Source organism: Balaenoptera borealis, assembly GCF_965194805.1.
Source record: "Balaenoptera borealis genome assembly, chromosome: 10".
Taxonomy (NCBI): Eukaryota; Metazoa; Chordata; class Mammalia; order Artiodactyla; family Balaenopteridae; genus Balaenoptera; species Balaenoptera borealis.
Genome location: NC_138874.1, coordinates 11737491 through 11759738, shown reverse-complemented (window position 1 = coordinate 11759738; position 22248 = coordinate 11737491). Strand labels below are relative to the sequence as shown.

General features: G+C 40.9%; 1 protein-coding gene across 4 annotated transcripts in view; it reads left to right on the top strand.

Moving 5' to 3' along the window:
- The window catches only part of MAP3K21 (mitogen-activated protein kinase kinase kinase 21), a 134098-nt gene that overhangs the window by 75682 nt on the left and 36168 nt on the right, over positions 1-22248 (top strand). Inside the window, exons 13-14 of one of the 4 annotated variants that reach the window (XR_014249063.1) lie at positions 14593-14702; positions 15291-16007. The gene's annotated coding sequence lies outside the window, so the exon portion shown is untranslated. Of the gene's footprint in view, positions 1-1977; positions 8432-14592; positions 16008-22248 lie in introns of those variants that run through there. The other 3 variants (XR_014249062.1, XR_014249064.1, XR_014249065.1) reach the window with 3 other exon arrangements.

Sequence of the window (22248 nt, the reverse complement as noted above, 5' to 3'; positions counted from 1 at the left end):
GGTGATGCCTTCCTTCCTCCATCTCGGGATGAGACTCATGCACTGTTTGTCTCCTTCTTGTGGCTCAAGTGAGCAGGATAGAAAGAGAAGTGGCTTATACTGTAGTTTACCTTAATTTCAGAGAGAGGATAGAGGAGCACCACGTAGGGTCTAGGCCTCAGTCTTCAGGAGATCTGTTCTCTCTCTGAAGCCCAAAAGAAAAAAATGAAATAAATAAATATTATTTATTTATTATAAATAAAGGGAAGGAGGCGGGGGAGACATCTGAGCAATAAAATAATCACCCCTAAGAATTTTTTTGAAAGCCCCATGCATTTCCCTCAACAGAAGAGACCGCCATGTTTTTATTGAAGTGAGTCCTCCTTTGCCCGTTTACCTAATACACAAGTTTCCTTCCATTTAATTAGCTAGTGTGCTGGCACATAGACTATTTCATGATCGTATTATTTGACTCAAAGTGAAGATAGTACTTAGTTTTTGCTATTGTGGTTTCTACAAGACCACATAAGAAAAGGTACATAAAACTGCACAATTAGGCACATATACCTAAGTGGTAAACCACTGCCCACTCTTTGCTGGCCCTGGGGCATCCCAGTGTCACGGCCACAGGACCAGTTGATTACCACCCCCATGGTCCTGACTCAGTAGTAATCAAAATTAATTAATTAATTAATAGTATTAATTAATTATTATAATAAATAATAATTGATTACTTATGATTACTATACCTCATCTAACTGTTCAAAGGCTGGGTTTTAAAAATATTTTGCCTGAAGTGATTAGAAATGTTTTATTAAGTACTTAAAGGGTTATATTTCCATTAACTGCAAATTTCACTTAACCAGCTTATTTCCTGTGTTGCTAAATAAATGCAGGGGAGAATTCCCTTATTTCTTGACTCTAATCTAAATGCCTCTGCTTTGAACTCATCATGCTTTGAATTTTTTGGTCTTCTCTTTTAACTGTATGAAACTTTCAAAATCTCCCTATGTCCCTTTAAACTTCATCCTCAGAAAAGGGTGGCGTCATCTTTTTTTAAATTGTAACAACAAAATCTTAAAGACTATAAGGACTCTTGATGTATGGAATGGCTCATTATTTAGTGGATGTTTTAAAAGAGGCTTTCTTGGACTTCCCTGGTGGCGCAGTGGTTAAGAATCCACCTGCCCATGCAGGGGACACAGGCTCAAGCCCTGGTTGGGGAACTAAGATCCCACATGCTGCGGAGCAACTAAGCCCGTGCACCACAACTACTGAGCCTGCGCTCTAGAGCCCACGTGCCACAACTACTGAAGCCCGTGCACCTAGAGCCGGTGCTCCCCAACGAGAAGCCACCTCAATGAGAAGCCCATGCACCGCAACGAGGAGTAGCCCCCGCTCGCGGCAACTAGAGAAAGCCAGCGCGCAGCAACAAAGACCCAATGCAGCCAAAAATACATAAATAAATAAATTTATTAAAAGAACAAAACCAAAAAACAGGCTTTCTTTTCTTTTTTTTTTTTTTTTGAAGTATACTTGATTTACGATGTTGTGTTCATTTCTGGCATAGAAAAAGTGATTCAGTTATACATATATGTATGTATTCTCTTTCATATTCTTCTCCATTATGGTTTATTACAGGATATTGAATATAGTCCCTGTACTATACAATAGGACCTTGTTGTTTATCTATTTTATATATAGTGGTTGGTACCTGCTAATCCCAAACTCCTAATTTATCCCTCCCCGCCTTCCCCCTTTGGTAACCATAAGCTTGTTTTCTATGCCTGTGAGTCTGTTTCTGTAAAATGGGTTTTCTTTATAGCATCTGTATCAAGTCAGCAAGTTCCTTCATCTTCAAACCGTTCTCTGTGGCTTGTCATCCAGCAGTAGATATCTGAGAAGCTAAATATTTAAACAGCTTTTTCAATTTGTCACCTGGTTTCTGTCACAAGCTCTGCTAGTTTTTCACCCCTCATGTGTTTTGAATCTCCCCAGAGCTGCTGCCGCAGCTGAGGCCCTCCTGGTCTTCCACCTGCATCCCTGCAACAGACTCACAACAGGCCTTCGAGCTCCAAATTGCAGGGCAGAACCCCCTCCAGGCCAGCAGTTATAAGAGGGATCCGGACAGCCACCCCACGTGTTTTACAGAGTCCCCTTTGCCAGTTCTGAGTCTATTTGTAAAATGCTAGGAGATAGAAACGTGGTCCTGCCACTGTCATTTGTGCTCTGCAAGCATCCTTTTAGCAGTGGAAGTTGCTGTGTGTAAAGCGGGTCAAGAAGACACCTTCAGGAGTAAATCCTAGCTCTCCTGGGGCAGCAGCGAGCTTCTGGTTGTTCAGTTTCCTAGTTGTTCAATTTCACGGCCGGACACGCTGGGGTCAGCAGCTGCCCGCCGACTGCGCTGGGCCTGTGTTGTGTGAGAACAATTCATGCCCAGGAACTTCGTGGGACAGGTGTCAGGAGGGCGTCTGCCAGCAGGCCAGACAGCTGTTTCCATTAAATGCCAGGTGAAAAATGGAAAGAAAAATCCATCTGTGGGACTTCCCTGGTGGCACAGTGGTTAAGAATCCGCCTGCCAATGCAGGGGACACGGGTTCGAGCCCTGGTCTGGGAAGATCGTACATGCCTCAGAGCGACTAAGCCCGTGCGCCACAACTACTGAGCTTGCGCTCTAGAGCCCACACACCACAACTACTGAAGCCTGTGCGCAGCAACGAAGACCCAAAGCAGCCAAAAATAAATAAATAAATACATTTATTAAAAAAAATAAAATCCATCTGTAGCCCCATGAGACCTGGCTTCTATTATCAAATAAGTTTGTGTGTGCACGTTGGTATGTGTGTGGAATTTCTCATAAAGTTTGCTTCACTTTCCAAATTGTATACATCTTTCTTCGGCCTTTTGCGTTTCCTCTTCTCTCTCTGTCTCTCCCCCAACCCCTATCTCTGTCCCTCTCTCGAACTCTCCATTCTGCTTCTGCCATTTCTTCCTTTCTCCTCAATGAACACTGGACAGAGAACAGAATTTACTTAAAGAAAAAAAAAAAAACCAAAATAAATAATAAAACCCAAAATGATTAATTGGTAAAAAGAAATATTTTCAGTCATTCATTTTTTACTCCTTTATAACTTTTATGCTGTTTTCCTCAAATAATTTATGCTTTAGTAGCTTTGTTCAAATTTTGGAATTTTCTACGGACTTATTGCTAATTTGGGGGAGATTCATCACGGAGTATTTTGCTTCTTGTGGCATCATCTTGTTTCAGATATGTCTTGCTGTGCCTCTGGTAATGTTTTTATGAATTTTAATTTTATCTTTGGAGCAAGGTAAATGGGCCCAAAATAAATTGGTTGAAAATGCGTGTTTCCAACCACTAGTTCAAGCACTGACAACTCATGTGGCCTCTGAGTGATTTTGTGACAGCTCAGTGAATTTGTCTGCTTTCAAACTAATTTTGCTGTTTAAAAATTTTTTAATTCATTTTATTTATTTATTTTGGCTGCATTGGGTCTTTGTTGCTGGGCTTTCTCTAGTTGGGGCGAGCAGGGGCTACTCTTTGTTGCGGTGCATGGGCTTCTCATTGCGGCGGCTTCTCTTGATGCTTAGCACGGGCTCTAGGTGCACAGGCTTCAGTAGTTGTGGCACGTGGGCTCAGTAGTTGTGGCACAGGGGCTTAGTTGCTCCGCGGCATGTGGGATCTTCCTGGACCAGGGCTCGAACCCGTGTCCCCTGCATTGGCAGGCGGATTCTTAACCACTGCGCTACCAGGGAAGCCCCATTAATTTGGTAAGTGTTTTCTTAAAGAGATGTCCCGCATCTCTTTATGATACGAACTGCAGGCCCTATACTACCTAGATTCATTGCTGTGCTGAACTCAGTAGGGAAAATATAATTGGCTAATGTTTTTGTTCTCATCCCACTCATCAAAGAATGGAAACCACAGGAGTTCTGAGCTTTATTAACATTCCACCTGCTACACTTGCCCTCTGGACACAAAATAACATTTGAATCGCACCCAAGGAATACCCTGTTTTCCTCCCCTTCCCGTCATCATTCCCCTCCACAGGGGTCCACACTTACCACTGTGCCTGTCTTCATTCCCATAGTGATGTTAGTCAGCACTATTTACCCCAATAACACAGGCTACGTTTATAAGATTATTCCTGAATGCTCTAGGGCCACAGTTCGCTATTTTCCAGGGAGAAGGGACTTCAAACCCCTTATGTTTAGAAAATCCAAAATCCTTTGCTAGAACAACCTAAGACACTCAATACATTTCTAAAAAATGACAGGAAGTGCTGAAAGCAGAACTATGGCCTTCACGGGGTAAATAATGACTTTGTTAAGCAATGAGTCAACCATTTGGGACCTACTGGACTTGAAAAACAAGATCTGTCAAAGAGAAACTGGCGGAACTGGAAGGCCGGCCACCCAGAGGGCAGGGGTGAAGTAGGTGTGGGGAATTTCAAGAACAGTCAGGAAATCTGTTGGGTCCAATATTTGAGATACAGATAAATATCAGTTTTGATCCTTTTAGGTCCGTCTGCTTGTGGCAAAATATCCCTGGCAGCTGGTTAGGGGACCTCCGCTCTGGTGAGGGAAAGTGGTGGGAAATGAGCCTGGCCAGCGGGGCCCCAGTCAAAAACTTCATATATCAAGATGAGGTACTAACCCAGCCAAGGAGGAAGAGGATGCCCAGATGGGCACCTGCATAGAACCAAGTAGAATGTGAGCAGGTGGGTAAGGGAGCCTCCAAGTCCAGGCCAGTTTGTTCTGTTTTGTTTTTTCTTGTTTATTCGTCTATTTGATTTTAGACATTTTCTATTGACTTCCTACTACAAAATACTAGGATTCAGCTCTCTTTGCTCACCCCCCAATCCTCTGCTACACACAAACACTGCCCTTCTGCCCATCCTGCCAATATAGATTTTTGGTTGAATCCATATATCATATATTTATCCATTATTACAACTGTGTGATTATTGTTCACAGCCAAGCTAGGTCCAGATGACGGGGAGTGTCCTATGATTACATTTTCTTTTTTAATATAAGTTTTTACTTTTCATGAAATTAATAATGCAGATTTTCGGTTTGTTTCATTTTCTTTTTTTTTTTTCCAGTGCTTTATTAAGGAATAAATTACATGTAGTAAAACGTATCTTAAGTGTCCAGCTTAATGACTTTTACATAGGATATGCCTGTGACGCCAGGACATATCTGTCACCCTAGAAGGTTCCCTTGTGTCCCTTTCAGTTAGTACCCTCTGTCCTGGTCCCCCCCAGTCTATGCCATCTTGGATGGAGAGAAGCAGAGGCAGGCACAGCTGTGACTAAGAGAAATCAGTTGCTGGGGACACAGAAGCCTGGTTCTCAGGATCCCAGCAGGTGGAATGGAGCCACAGTGTTCCCAGTCTGTGAGAGTGACATCATTCCAAATCCCGCGGGATGGACCCAGATGACTCAGAAGTTAGGATGGTCTGAGACTCTTGGAGAGAAACTTGTGGATCCATCTGGGAAAGGCTGTGGAACACGATGGCTGGGGAACGAACATGAGTGCTGGCAGGGTGAAAAAGGCGACTTGTAACTTGTTTAGAATTTTGGTGGCTAAAATAGGCACATGAAAAGCGCTCAATATCGCTAATTATTAGAGAAATGCAAATCAAAACTACAGTGAGGTATCATCTCACACCGGTCAGAATGGCCAGCAACAAAAAGTCCACAAATAATGAATGCTAGAGAGGGTGTGGAAAAAAGGGAGCCCTCCTAGTCTGTTGGTGGGAATATATATTGGTGCAGCCACTATGGAGAACAGTATGGAGGTTCCTTAAAAAACTAAAAATAGAATTACCGTATGATCCATCAATCCCACTCCTGGGCATATATCAGGAGAAAACTATAATTTGAAAAGATACACGCACCCCAGTGTTCACTGCAGCACTATTTACAACAGCCAAGTCATGAAAGCAACCTAAATGTCCACTGACACATGAATGGATAAATGAGATGTGGTACATATATACCATGGAATATTAGCCATAAAAAAAGAATAATGCCATTTGCAGCAACATGGATGAACCTAGAGATTATCATATTAAATGAAGTCAGAAAGAGAAAGACAGATATCATATGATATCACTTATATGTGGAATTTAAATAAGATACAAATGAACAAAACAGAAATAGACTCACAAACACAGAAGACAAACTTATGGTTACCAATGGGGGAAGGTGGGAAAGGATAAATTAGGAGTTTGGGATTAACAGGTACAAAGTATTATATATAAAATAGATAAACAACAAGGTCCTAATGTATAGCACTGAGAACTATATTCAGTATGCTGTAATAAACCATAATGGAAAAGAATATAAAGAATATATATATATAACTGAATCACTTTGCTGTACACCAGAAACTAGCACAACATTGTAAATCAACTATACTTCAATAAAAAAGAAAAGTTGGGACTTCCCTGGTGGTCCAGTGGTTAAGACTCCACACTCCCTATGCAGGGGGCACGGGTTCAAACCCTGGTCAGGGAACTAAGATTCCACATGCTGCATGGTGTAGCCAAAAAAAAAAAAAAAAAAAAAAAAATCATTAAAAAAGAAAAGTTATTTTCTAATATTATAGAATTAAACTCATTGGCTTTGGTTCACATATATTGCAAAAGGTACATATATGGCAGAAGAGAAACCACAGGTGATGCATTGATGAAAGTTAAGTTGGTCTAGAATAATCATACTTTAAACAAAGCAAAATGACAGGGATGTCTCAGGAACCCTGGAAGCTGAAATTCAGTAGTCTAGGACCTGTAAGTTCCTAATATTTCCAAAGACAGAGAGAGACAGAGAAAGACAGGCAGACACAGAGAGACTCACACACACAGAGAAAATCCCTTCAGCACTGAGGTAGACTGAATTATTAGTCCCAGCTTTCCAGTTACCTGTAGTAATATTATCCATTGGCAAACTCACCCTGGCTTCCAGGTTAGCAGAGTTCACTTCTCTGTTCCTTAACTTTGAGTTTTGCCATATGACTTGCTTTGGTCAATGAGATGTTGGTGAGCATGTCTCAAACAGAGGGTTAGAATATGGTTGTGTCTTTGGGCTGGAATTCCTGCACTCTGGTTGACCCGCCATGAGCAGAATATGCCCCAAGTACCCACCTGCCCTCAGCCTGGGTCTGAGAATGAGACAATAAAACAGACCACACGCCCTGGCTAGCTGTTAGTCTGAGACTGATGAGAGCTGCATGGAGCCGACATGAACCCTTGGAACCTGGAGCCTGGAGTCCCGCCAAGATCAGCAGAGTTGCAGCCAACCTGCAGACCTGGAACTATAAAAACAAATTATTGTTTTTTCAGCCAGTGAGTTTTGAGATTTTTTTTAATGCATCCTTATTGTGGTAATTGCCAACTCATACCAAAATTGGGGTGTTGCCATAACATGAACCTAAAATTTTGTGGAATGAGTTTTGGTAGTGAGTGGCAGAAACAGAGGAAATGGTTCCAGGAGGCTGAATAAATGGTAATGCCCATTACATTGTGGGAAAGCATTTGATACAACTGTACTTGGTGGAAATTTGGAAAAAAGAAAATGTACCTATGGAACTTTTAGTCTTGGGTGAGGAAGTTTGAAGGAAGAATATCGGAACAGGACTTGGTTGCTCCTAGGCGCACATGGTAAAGTACCATAGGTAAGAGGAAAATGTTCAGGGAAGAACTGGTTAGTTGCAAATAGAACGGAGAAGAATTTTAGGGAGTCCAGAAATTGTGGGGCAGAGTTACAAAATGAGAAATTTCTCACAAAGTCAAGGCTTGGGGTCATTATAACAGCCTCAGGGCAAAGACAAAATCTACTATTTCTTCCTACTAATATGGCACAGCCTTGGAGTAAAAAGACATCAAGGGTCTGCCTGAAACAGTCTTGGTTAAGACATCTGAAAGGATTAAGATGGCATCTATATAGGTCCCTTCAGCTGGACAGAAGGGCTGTTAGAAAGATTATGGGCATGATTCCACAGAAGCCTGATATCTCAAACGTACCCATAATTAAGGCTAGAAAGAGGCATATCTTGAAAGGTATATGGCTGTGCCTTTTGCCACATGCAAGTTTACTGAAATTACTTTCATAGAGAACCCACATTTTGAGATATCTGTATTGGCAAAAACCCTGCCAGCCTAGAGGAAAAGAGACTGACACTGTTAAAGACATAAAAAGACCTCTTGACCCCCAACTTTCTATATGCACTGTGATGGTTAATTTTATGTGTCAACGTGACTGGGCCAGGAGGCATTCAGACATTTGATCAAACATTATTCTGGGTGTGTCTGTGATCCTGTTTTTTTGATAAGATTAACATTTGAATGGGTAGACAGTAAAGCAGACTGCCCTCCCTAATGTGGGTGGGCCTCATCCAATCAGTTGAAGGCCTGAATAGAACAAAAGGGCTGACCCTCCACGAGTAAGAGTGAAGTTCTCCTGCCTGACTGCCTTCAAGCTGGGACATCTGAACATCAGGGTTTTTTTCCCTGCCTTCCAACTAGAACTGAAATGCTGGCCTTTCCTGGGTCTCAAGCCTGCCAACGTTCAGAATGGAACTTACACCATCGGCTCTCCTGGGCCTCCAGCTTGCCAACTGCAGGTCTCGGGACTTGTCAGCCTCCATAATTGTGTGAGCCAGTTCCTTATACAAAATCAATCGCTTCTCTCTCTCTTTCTCTCTCCACTCACCACAGCCCCTCTGCATGGTTTCAATGATAAGAGGCCAAGAAAATGATCTCACGGTGCTTGCCAAATGGCCAGCCCTTGGGGTGCCAGACCTCTTCTGGCTTCTGTGTAGGGAGAAATGCCATCTCAGTGCCATACTTTATGTTACATAGACCCCCAAGCATCTCTGTGTATGCCCACAGTCTTCAATAAACTATATAAAAAACAGCTCCCTCAATCTTTGTAACTGTTTTATGAAAATTTCCAAAAATCTCCAGTTGGCTTACCTTTGTGGCTCATCCTTCCTGATTATAGTTTCTGAAGCTCAGTGCAAAGGGAGAGGCCAGCAGGTGCCATGGATCTTGGCTCTGCATCCTCCTCTTTCCTCTCCCCCTCCCTGAGATTTGCTGTTCACTAAACTCGTCCTTCTTCCCAGTTGCAAACAAAACCTTTTGCACATGGATACCACGGAGACAGTGATTAGCAAGGAGGTTGTTTATAGCAGCAGAGCTAAGCCTCCAATCAGCCAGCCACAAAGCCTTGAAGAATGTGTGTGTGTGTGTGTGTGTGTGCACGTGCATGCGTGCATAAGCACAAATGTTTCTTTTCAAGTCACTATATGCTTGGAACTGGGGGATTAAACATATGAAGATTTACTTCTGTCCTTCCTTTTGAGCAATCCTCTTAGAGATTGGATAGTATGGTAGGTATCCTAGATAAACCTTTCATTGCTTAACTAAAATTTTCCCAGAAGGGTCAAGAAGATGACATTGTAACCAAAGGAAGTACATATGACTTTCTCGGAGATTAAGGACTGACATGCTGTTTGGATTGACCTACCACGCTGTGGTTCTGCTCTGTGCATGTGGTTCAGCTTCTCTTAGTGATGACATAGTAGAAACTGCAAGAAAACTAGCTATTTTAATTCTTCCAAAAGCTTGTATCAAATTGAAGGAGAAATAAGAAAACAGAGGATAAATAGGTATAATTTTCAGTGGACTGAAAGAATCTAGCAAGCAAATATTGATTTCAGTGCCTGGCACACAAATGAGTTATTGATGGTGTTCTTTTTGTTGAAGGTGCCAAGTTTCATTTCCCACTCAATTGAAGACTACAATCTAGGAGTAGGCAGTCTGATTAAGTGAGCCAGTACAAGGCTAATGACTTACTTTTAAGATCCCACAGTGTGCTCTGACTTGAAAAATCTCAATATACTTTAGACTCCAGAAGGAAAAGGACACTTTGTTGATTCTTTCAACTGTAACATATTATAACATTATCAGCAATCAAAATGGACTTTCTTAGGGGAAAATTTAAATGAAGCCATCCTTGGGAGGTATTTTGTACTCGTAATTGCTTAGCTTCTTTCTGTTGCTTCCAACTGCCAGGGCTCTGATATTCCAGAGAGGGAAATGAGAAAAGTTGCTCAAACCATGTCAAGTTGGCCTTTCTTGATATATTGCAACAGCTGTGGGGATAAAGTGTCCAAGGAAACAACCATATAGCAGGAAACTAGTCTATGCTAGGCATTCAATAAACAAGGTTTCAATATTTAGGGTGCGAAGAGCATGTGACATGAATAAGCAATCATTTGTGTATTTCATCGCTCTCTTTCATGGTTGCAAAAGCATCACTTACAGATCAGTAGCGATTACATTTCAGGAAACAGGGTCATGCGTGAACTTGTGGCCTCATTTGATGGTGGGAGGTGACACTGCAGAAAGAATACTGATCAGTTTCAGATGCAAGTGAGAATTTCCGATGACCTTCCCTCCAAGGACAACTCCCAACTAGGCAGTTACCAGGATCTTCCCCTGAAGTCTTTATGGAGACAGAGCTTTTCCTCGCATAGCAGGTGGCCTTCTCTTGGCTACTGCTTGGTGCCAGAATCCCAGCCCCCGAGGGTGGCGCTCACTCCCCCTTCCTGTGAGCAGATGAACAGCATATGGCCCTGTGTTTCTCAAGGACAGAGCCTGTGGCTTTCCCCAGCCAGTTAGGAAAATGAATCTGGATGAAAAGGGGAAGGTTTCAGGATAAAACCAAAAAGATTAAGTTCTTATACCCAGGCAACATGCCTTCCTAAACAGAGAGGGAAACACCGAGCTGAACATAAAAATGATGGTGATGGTCATGGCAGGAAGATCAAAGTGGCCTTTAAATCCCAAAGTGCCCAGAAGTAAGGGAGCAAAAAAGAGAGGTTTATTTTCCCTGATATAAGTTTCTTATTCTTTAGGCACACCACAAAAACAATAAAACTTTTAAATGGAATACCTCTTCAGCCTTCTAAAATAAAATTTCCAAGAAGATCCCCAAATTAAAATGGATCGTTAGACCAAAAATAATGGTAAAGAGGATACATGCTCTTCCGGGAGAGAATATAAAGCAGCAAAGGGAACTGTATCCAGAATTTAGCACTACTAAATGTAGAGCGCTTCCTCATGCACCAACAGCTAATAAAGTGGCCCAGGCTGATTGCAGTGAGTGAAGTTCATTTCAAAAAGACATCGCCATTTGTAAAAAAACCCTACCATTTGGGAAGACATGGATAGACCTTGAAGGCATTATGGCAAGTGAAATAAGTTAGACAGAGAGACAAACACCGTATGATCTCACTTTTATGTGGAATCCAAGAAAACGAAGAACAACAAACTCATAGATACAAAGAACAGAATGGGGGTTGCAGAGGTGGAGATAGCCAGTGGGCTGAAATGGGTAAAGGGAGTCAAAACGTACACACTTCCAACTACAAAGTCAGTCAGTCCTGGGGACGTAACGTACAGCAGGGTGACTGTAGTGAATAACACTGTATCGTGTATTTGAAAGTTGCTGAGAGAGTAGGTCTTAAAAGTTCTCAACAGAAGAAAAATATTTCGTAACTATGGATGGTGGTGGATGGTAACAAGACTTACTGTGATGATCATTCCACAATAGTTACTGATATCAAATCATTATGCTGTACACCTGAAACTAATATATATATATGTCAATTACATGCTAATAAAAACACATGATCCTTTATATTGTTTAAAACTTTTAAATAAAATTAATGCGATTTATTCCTCTTTTGAGTTCAGTGCCAAAAATTAAAATGTCTGTCTATCCTGAAAAATTAATGTGCTCATTAAAATGATAATAGCATCTATACAATCTATGGATTTTCCTTTTGCCATGGTTGTTAGGAAACCCGGAGAAAATGAATAGAGTGAAATACGCTTAATCTTGGTTTCTGATACAGATTATCCTTTTTCACTCCCTCTTACATAATTCTAGAATTTTTAATGTTATTTTATATTTAAATTATATTTTTATATATCATATATTTATATTATATAACAGTCAAGCTTTTAAGTGCATTTTATTGTGAATTTACCAAAACATATCGACTAAGACTAGAGTAGATGTTATACATAATGCTCGGTAAACTACATTAGAGCAGGTCATTGTAAAATTGTGGAAATCACAAGGACACAGTGACAGTAAAAACGAAAAAAATAATAATAAAGAGACCTTGAAATTGAGTTCTTAAGAGAACCGCTGATGAAGTCCTACCTGGTCACGATGACTTTAATTCGAAAATTATACAATAAAAAGCACAGCTGTATTTAGGATAAAGGATTCCACCCCATCCTCACGCCTGTTGAACTGTAAGCTCCGGTGCTCACAGGGAGCATTCAGGAAGCTTACAGTTTATACTGTGCTTAAGATTATACTGATCTATAATCTTACTTTCTGTCCCTTGGACACAGACCAAAATAATGTTACCTTTTTGCGGGGAGAGAGGGAGAATAACTGCCTCATAAATTTTAAACTCATTTTAAAATTGTGGTCAACAAGTGTCAGATTTCTTTTAATTTTTTAAAATAAATTTATTATTTACTTTTGGCTGCATTGGGTCTTCGTTGCTGCACGGGGGCTTTCTCTAGTTGCGGCGAGCAAGGGCTACTCTTCGTTGTGGTGCGTGGGTTTCTCATTGTGGTGGCTTCTCTTGTTGTGGAGCATGGGCTCTAGGCGCGTGGGCTTCAGTAGTTGTGGCTCACAGGCTCAGTAGTTGTGGCTCGAGGGCTTAGTTGCCCCATGGCATGTGGGATCTTCCCGGACCAGGGCTCGAACTCATGTCCCGTGAATTGGCAGGTGGATTCTTAACCACTGTGCCACCAGGGAAGTCCCCAGATGTCTTAAAATGTATCGCTGCCAAGACAAATCTCCTTCATTTTGTATTTGTATCCTTGATTTTATATATTAAACGCAGGACTAAATCTTTATTCCTATTCAATATGCTTTTATTGGTTTTGATCTCTTTGTTAAGATGATTCTGAATGGAATATAGCACTTACCCCAGGAGATATTCATTCAAACAGGAATGCATGTGCAAATGTCTTGACTTTGCTGTGTCTTTAGTCAAAAATAAAAATGGTAAAAGGCATAAGACCAAGACAGGTGTCTGGAGAAACTTTGCTAGAGACTTCTTACAGGTTGATAAGGAGCCATTAAACCAAGTCTCTGCTGGTAGGTTTCTGTAACTCTGGGTATATCTAAGTGATATACTCTGGGTGTATCCTTCCTTCCACTTACCTATCAATTTCTTACCCTCAGAGAAAACACAAGACTTTTTAACAAATGGTTTCTTGATATCAAGTCACACAATAGCCTTGATACATCTTTAATCTATCCTGACTCTAATGGCAAAAAAAACAACAACAAAAAAAGCAGTTATTTTAGAGCACCTTATTTAGTGGATTCATATAAGAGTCCAGGAAACAACATTTCTTTTTCTAGTGAGTCACAATATGTTAATTTAATAGTTTTTTCTAAAATTTCCCCAGATATTAATGTCAATCTTAAAAGTCTTGCGTGAAATCTTTTCCAAATTCTCCACATTTGGAAAGCCAGAATTACATTTGTCTGTCAGATTCTGTCTCTCATATTTATCTTTTCTCTTTATTTGTACAATCTTCATTCTAGTTCTTTTCTTTTCATTATCTTATGTGTGATTTGCCACAAACTTTGTATAAACAAAATTATGCATTATGTTTTGGTTCTAAATATGTCAGAAAAATATTTCATTTAAGCTTGCTTTTAATTTTTGCTATAGGAAGATGATATCAAGCTACTGCATTGAATATTAAAAATCACACTGAGGTTTTTATAGTGCTGGGGTAAATGAAGCAAGAAGTGGGTGGGAAGTTATTGGGTTTTTAAAATTTTATTTATTTATTTATTTATTTTTGGCTGTGTTGGGTCTTCGTTGCTGCACACGGGCTTTCTCTAGTTGTGGCGAGTGGGGGCTACTCTTTGCTGCAGTGCACAGGCTTCTCACTGCAGTGGCTTCTCTTGCTGCGGAGCACGGGCTCTAGGCACGCGGGATTCAGTAGTTGTGGCACACGGGCTCAGTAGTTGTGGCTCACAGACTCTAGAGCACAGGCTCAGTAGTTGTGGCTCACGGGCTTAGTTGCTCCGCGGCATGTGGGATCTTCCCGGACCAGGGTTCGAACCTGTGTCCCCTGCATTGGCAGGCGGATTTTTAACCACTGCGCCAACAGGGGAGTCCTGAAGTAATTGTTTTTAATCCCAATAAGTTTATCTAAAGTTCAGTTACACAGACGATAATTAACAATAAGAACTATCATTATCTTCTGTCCCTGCCATATTTTATTACCTCTCACAATAATCTAAGCCTTTTCACATTTGGGGTGAATAATAAAACAATTTGACAGTAACAGTGATCTGATCCTTTTTTTGCATTGAAGGCAAGAAAACAGAACGCAGGAAAATTTCCTCTAGATCAAACAGAGTCAAATGTTAGCCTTATTGGAAATCTGTTTCAACTCAATTACTTGGATGCCTTGCTCTTCCTTGAGCTTCCTGGGTGGTAAATATGAAGTATCCTTAGCTTCTCTTCTAGGCAGAGAAATTGATGTACAAGTGGAGCCGAAAATAAAATAGCTGGGCAGTGACACAAGGATGCAAGGCACCTCTGGTTCTGGACAGAACTGGTGATGGAAGAGAAGGGAGGTGAGTAGGGCCGGGGCCAGCTCTCCTGTGCCATCACTTTCTAGAGCAAAATTCCACGAGTCCAAGAATTCTAAATTTGAGCCTGGCCTCCTGGGTCTAATGAAGGTATGTAGATCAAGGTAGCACTTCTAACTTTCAAGTATTTAGGCATCTTATATGCAGGTCTTCATTTCTACTCCTGGTCTTAGCCACACTCCTGTCCTACAGAAATCATCATCATCAATATACATATTTTGAAAACTTAGATTGTTATATGAGATCTTTCTGGAAGCAGCATTTAACTCAATGTAAGTAGCGCACATAGATTCTCATCTGAAACTTTCTCTGAACGGCACTTCGTCTCCGTGACTGGAGTAGGGTATGCATGTGAACTGTTTTCCCTGCCTGTGACAAGGGGTGATTTGAAGGTGATGAACCATACATAGCACATTAAACATCTTTCTTCAAAGAAACCTGCAGAGCTTGTCGTAAAATCCCACTGTTCTCTGTCCTAACACATCTCCCATCTTTTAAATCCTGTTTGGAAATTATTCCTTTTTAATTTCTTGAGAGAATGTCCGTGAATAAATTATTTTGCCCATTTCCTAGGTAACTTGAGCCCCAAAGGAAGCACAAAGCATTTCTCTGTCCCTGACAGCATTGTGTCCTGGGCCATGAAACCAGCGCTGGGAGATGAAGTATGAAGTAGATACAAAATACCTGGCTTTCTGTGTGCAGGTGGGGCTTCCCAGAGCTCTGGCTTGCATGACTTCTGCATTCTGGAGCTATCTACACTCAGTGCCACTTCAGGTCAAAGCCTGTTTCAGCAACACATAGTGCCAAGGTTCCAAGTGGGGCACGTCCAGTTTGGAAGCAGTGTTTGCTAAAATGGATCAATTCTCTCTAATAACATTTTGACCAAGCATGTAATAAATGAATTTCATCCCCTTGGCATGCACATCACTTTTGCCTGTGAGTACCATATTCTCAAAACTGGCATAGCTGGGGCTTCCTGGGTGGCGCAGTGGTTAAGAATCCGCCTGCCAACGCAGGAGACACGGTTTCGAGCCCTGGTGTGGGAAGATCCCACATGCCGCGGAGCAACTAAACCCGTGCACCACAACTACTGAGCCTGCGCTCTAGAGCCTTTGAGCCACAGCTACTGAAGCTCGTGCGCCTAGAGCCTGCGCTCCGCAACAAGAGAAGCCACCTCAGTGAGAAGCCTGCGCACCGCAACGAAGAGTAGCCCCTGCTCGCCGCAACTAGAGAAAGCCCACGCACAGCAACAAAGATCCAATGCAGCCATAAATAAATTAATTAATTAATTTAAAACTAGCTGCCCTGTGACTAAGCATGACCCTCAGGCATTCCAGATTTTAGACCGCTCTGGTGGCCATTATATGAATTTTATTTTGGAGAATATTCACAACCATTGAATCATTGCCATTGTTCATCTGGTGCTTTGGCAGCTCACCATGGAGTCCAAGCCAAAGGGAAGGTGCTTGTATGTGAACACGGCAGGTGCTTTTTATACATGAGCGTGTGTGTGTATTTTAACTGCTCTCCAAAGCCTGTTAGATTATCTACTATTTTGAATTAGTTACACAATCTCCCTCCCATTAACTGAAAATGTAAGAAGCTCAGCAAATTAATAATTAAAGTCTTAGATCTTTATTTCTGTTATCCACTGTGATTTTCAGTTATGTACGTTGTATCAGTATGGAAGCCATGTTTTTCCTAAGAGTTGTAATGAAATCAGCTTTGAGAATCTGCACTTATATTTGTGGGGCTTACCCCTTCCCATCACTCTGACTTCCATACCACCCTCAAGAGGCCCTTCCTGACCATTCACTTTAAATTACCCTTTTCTCCAGTCAGTCCCATCACATTGCCTGGTTCTGTTATCTCGATGGCATTTATCACTAACAGAAATTACTACGTACATTTATTTGTTTGTTATTTTCTCTGTTGGAATTTTGATAGGGATTAAGCTGAAATGGCAGATTGCTTTGGGTACTATTGACATCTTAACAATATTAAGTCCTCCTACCCATGAACATGGGATGTCTTTCCATTTATTTAGATTTTCTTTAATTACATTCAGCAGTGTTTTGGAGTTTTCAGGTTATAAGTGAAAACTGAAATAAATTTAAATGAAATAAATTTAAATAAAATAATTTAAATGAAATAAATTTCAGTTAAATTTATTCCTGAGTATATTATTCTTTTCGATGCTATTATGAATGGAATTGCTTTTTAAATTCTCTTTTCAGATTGTTAGTTGCAGGTGTATAGAAACAAAACTGATTTTGGTGTGTTAATTTTGTACCTTGCAACTATGCTAAATTTGTTTATTGTTACTCTTCTAGTAGCTTCCTTGTGGATTATTTGGGATCTTTTAATATAGGATCATATCATATGTGAATAGAGATAGTTTCTTTCTTCCTTTCCTATTATTTCTTCTTCTTGTCTAATTGCTCTAGCTAGAACTTCCACTACAATGTTGAACAGCAGTGATGAGTGCAGGCATCCTTGTATTCTTCCTGATCTTAGGGGAAAAGCTTTCCATTTTTCACCATTTACTATGATGTTAGGTGTGAGTTTTTCATAAACACTCTTTATCATCTTGAGGAAGTCCCCTTCTACTTCTAGCTTTCTGAATGCTTTTATCATGGAAATGTGTTCGATTTTGTCAAATGCTTTTTCTGTGTTAATTGAGATGATCACATGTTTTATTACTCTATTCTATTAATGTGGCCTATGACATTGATTGATTTTCTATTTTGAACCACCATTGTATTCATGGTGCAGTGAATCCAACTTGGTCCCCGTGTATAACACTTTTAATATGATATTGGATTCAGTTTGCTAGTATTTTCTTGAGAAATTTTTCATCTGTATTCATAAGAGATATTGGTCTATAATTTCTTTTCTTGTGATACCTCTATCTGGTTTTGGTATTAGGGTAATACTGGCCTCATAGAATGAGTTAGGAAAGAACTCTCCTCTTCTATTTTTTGGAGGAGTTTGGAGGGATTGCGATTAATTCTTTTCAAAATGTTTGGTAGAATTCACCAATGAAGCCATCTCATCCTGGTCTATTCTTTGTTGGGAGGTTTTCGATTACTGATTCCATCTCTCATTTTAGGTCTGTGAGGTTTTTTATTTTTTCTTAAATCAATTTATGTAATTTGTGTGATTGGCTCCTTTTCCTTCTTTCAAGCTGACAGACTGTTTTTTTTTGTTTGTTTTGTTTTTTATTTATTTTTGGCTGCGTTGGGTCTTCGTTGCTGCACCCAGGCTTTCTCTAGCTGCGGCGAGCGGGGGCTACTCTTCGTTGCGGTGCACGGGCTTCTCATTGCGGTGGCTTCTCTTGTTGTGGAGCACAGGCTCTAGGTGCACGGGCTTCAGTAGTTGTGGCACGCAGGCTCGGTAGTTATGGCTCGTGGGCTCTAGAGCAAAGGCTCAGTAGTTGTGGTACACAGGCTTAGTTGCTCTGTGGCATGTGGGATCTTCCCGGACCAGGGCTCGAACCCGTGTCCCCTGCAGTGGCAGGTGGATTCTTAACCACTGTGCCACCAGGGAAGTCCCTGAAAGACTGTTTTAAGGTATTATATCTTTCCTTCTATTATTATCATTTTTTTCAAAGCCAGCATATATTCAGAATTAACTCAGTTTCTCTTCTAAGTAAAATCAAGTTCCCTACATTTTTGTTAAAAACTTAACATCTTCCCTGTGACTAGCTGAAGCCCAATTCATTTACAACGAGAATTTCTGTAGTGACAAGAATCTCTCTTTCATTGGATCATTAATTACTCGTTTACATTTCAGAGTAACAAGGTTTCAGAAGGAAAATAACAACTGGTAGTTATTTAAAGAGCATTTCCACAACTAACTGGCTGTTTGGAGCCATTATCTTTTTCATGACAACATGGGGACAATTGCTCTTACTACCAGGATCTATTTTATTTTACTGACTATGGTGGTAGTTGTAAACTGAAACATCTTTCACAGTGTCTGCTCTAATTAAAAGCATCGTAAAATGCTGTTGAATTCCCTGATCCAAAATATTTGAGTCATTACGAGTTTTCTCACATGCGTTAATGATTTAATTAACTAAACTCCTTAAATCGAATCCTTTATCAGCGTTATATGTTGGCAAAGATACAACATTCTCATCCTTACATCTTACAAAAGTTCATTTTCTAACACAAAGAGAACACATCTCTGCAAGTGTGAAAGAATACATTTCTAAAGAAATTTCAACTTCCACTTAAAGATCAGGGCAGCCAGGGGAGGAGAGATTACCCATGAATCACTAGCTTCTCTTCAAGTTCTCCTGTCAATGGCCTAAATGCCTGTCAACAATTAGTAAATTTTAAAAGAGTACCAGCAATATCAATCCTGTTTGCAGCCCCACTATTTATTTTAATACTGCTTCTGTTTAGGATGTTCTAGAACAAATTGAGCAGTAAACTGTTCCTCAACTCCAAACCAAAAGGTCTCAGGTTGAGGGTGGGGCATATGTTGGGGTAGTAGTAAGTTTAATAGTAATAGTTCATCTCTTTTCCAATTAAAAAACCCCAAATATCTATATCTATATCTATATCTCACAATACATACAAATGAGGATGACATTAAAAATTGACCAGTGGCACTTCAAGGACATTGTCAATCAGAACAGACATAAGCCACAAGCAGCCACTCCTACACCAGTGCAGACTGGATTAGATGAGTGTCAGCCATGATGTGTGTGTGTGCGTGTGTGTTACGCTTGTGTGTGTGAATGCACCAACTATATATGTGTTGCTTATATAATGTGACAAAGAAATGAAAGTGCCTTGGCCAAGAGGAGAGAGGAAAGAGATGGAGAAAGGGGAGGGAGATAGTGTTCACCCAAGTAGTAGGGTGCTGCCCCATGACACTAATTAGTGACTTATTTATAAAGATTTCTTATTTTTTAAAAGCATTCAGCTTTTCAAAGTGCTTTCACCCTCTCTCATTTTATCCTCATTATCAAAAATAGAAAAATAGTCTTGCTTTATAGCTTCAGTAGAGAACTAGAAAGACGAGATTAGGAAATCATCTTCTAACTCTTAGAGAGTTATAGAGTTCTTCCTCTACGAGTTGGCTTGGAAGTAAACCTGTTTCAACTCAGATTCTGGGTTGAGGCCCTTGCCCTTTCACCATGTGAGGGACTCTAAAGTGACCTTGCTACAGTAAATTTGTCTGGACAAGTGGGGACTTCACTTATTCTGCCAGCCCCGGCCAGCTCTGTCCTCGGATCATTCCTCACAGTCTGACTGTTCTGTTCCCTCTAGATGTTGACTCTGCTCCTGACCTTGGGCCCAGCTCAGTGTTTGACAAGCCTCCCAAGGATACAAGCTTAGCACCTGTTTCTAGCTTTATTGTTCTCATGTTAGTTCTGGTAGCTCAGTGAGTCTTATATCTCCACATGATTCAAGATGGGCACATTGTTCTCATATTTAGCGTGGACATCATCATCATTATTATTATTATTTTTGCCAGTTGGGAAAGTGAAGCTTTGTATAACTCATTCTTCCCAGAACTTTTCAGTCCGAGAGTAAAAGCAGGGTCACATTTACAGCTATGACCACCACAAATGCTGTTGCCCTTAAATGACCTGCTCCTGCTCCCATCTGTTTCTCTGAGGCCTCAGACGTTTTCTCACTTAAGCTTTCATGGGGGTCTGATCATTTTCTCCTCTTCTCTTTTGAAACCTGCCCAACCTCCTCTTAGTGACGTGTCTACAGCTGGGTACATCAGTGATTATAAACTTGTAAGGATGAGTGTGACTGGGTCAATGTCAGGAGTCCTCCCATGTGTGCCAAAGGCACGATACCGCTCACTTCCTCCAAAGCTTCCTGCACCCTTTCGAACCACTTATGTTGCTTCTTGATGCTGCTAACACACTTTCTACAGTTGCCAATTCTCAAGCACGGGTCTCCCCCCGTAGAGTTCTTCTGGGTGCATCCCTCTGAGGATGCTGTTAATGTGTCGGAGCACTTGAGTTACTAGAGCTTGGCCACATCCTATAGAGGCCCCATAGGGCCAAATACTTCTGGTGTTACAGGAAAATCCCTTTCCTCTACTTTTATGTTAATCTCTGTTAAACAGCTCTCCGAATTTTAGAAAATGGGAATGTATGAGATCGTATATAACCAGAAAATCTACAATATGGTTTTAGAGTGTTCACAGGCTTTACAATATTAGAATCACTCTCTCTCCACCCACCCACCCCCGCTTCTCTCCCTCTTTATCTCCCTCTCACTCTAACTCTCTCCCTTCTTCCCTGGTCTCCATCTCTGACCATTTCAAAGCCCTCCATTTCTCTCTCCGTCTGCCTCATTCCCTCCTACTGTGAAGAGATTTCCTTCCTGGGCAAGTGTGATGGGTTTGATGAGAAATGGTCTCCAACTGACCCAGGCTTACATCATTCCAGCTTAGCAGGAAAGACACTGCTTCTCTCTTTCAACAGCCATATATAAAAACTCACCAAGGACACAATATCGTTCAGTTTGGGTCAGCCACCCTTCCTTGGGTCAATCACTGCAGTTGAAGGATAAGATATTGGGGCTGGGAACACCATTCAATTCTCACAAAAGATAGGCAATTCCACAAAGAAGAGAAAGTAGTACTATCAGAAGAGGGGAATAAGGAACGCTGGGCAGAAAAAAATGCAATAAATGCTCAGTTGATAAGACAAATGTCTTACAGAGTTTGGAGTGAGGAAGTGTTAAGTTTTATTTGCCATACACCTCTCTCTAGAACTCAGAGATGAATCCATGGAGAACAGCCTAGTGGCAGACTATACTTTTCAGTCTCCCATCCTCTACTATGACCGAGGCTGTAATACTGGTCAGAGCTGTGCCAACTCTCCCTCTCTTTTTTTTTTTAAATTAATTACTTAATTTATTTATTTATTTTGGCTGCGCTGGGTCTCTGTTGAGGCGCGCGGGCTTCTCTAGTTGCGGCGTATGGGCTCTAGAGCCTGTGGGCTCAGTAGTTGCGGTGCATGGGCTTAGTTGCAGTATGTCGGATCTTAGTTCCCTGGCCAGGGATGGAACCTGGGCCCACTGCATTGGGAGCGGGGAGTCTTAACCACTGGACCACCAGGGAAGTCCTTGTGCCAACTCTCTTTTTGTGGATGAGTTCTTTCTAGGACACTCTTTAATCTTCCATGCTATAAACTCATGGTGGGCCACTGCAACACCAGACCAGTGTGATCACTAAATCCTAAAATGGGTAACCCTTGGGCCTCTGGAAGATGCATAATGTCTTGCTCCTTCTGTAATTATCATGGGGAATTATAATATCTGCTTCTATCAATGTCTAGGTTTCCTGTAATGATTAATTACTTGGAGCCTTTGCAAAGTGTTTTAAGGTCCTTTCAAATGGTGATGATGTGAGTAGAAAATATCTCATTAATATATCCCATATCATTTTAGTTCAGTTTAAGAAATTTATGAATGTTTTGATTTTTGTATAATGCTATATTTTACCCAAAAATGCCATGGAAGAAAATTTTCATCCTCTAAATCAAGAC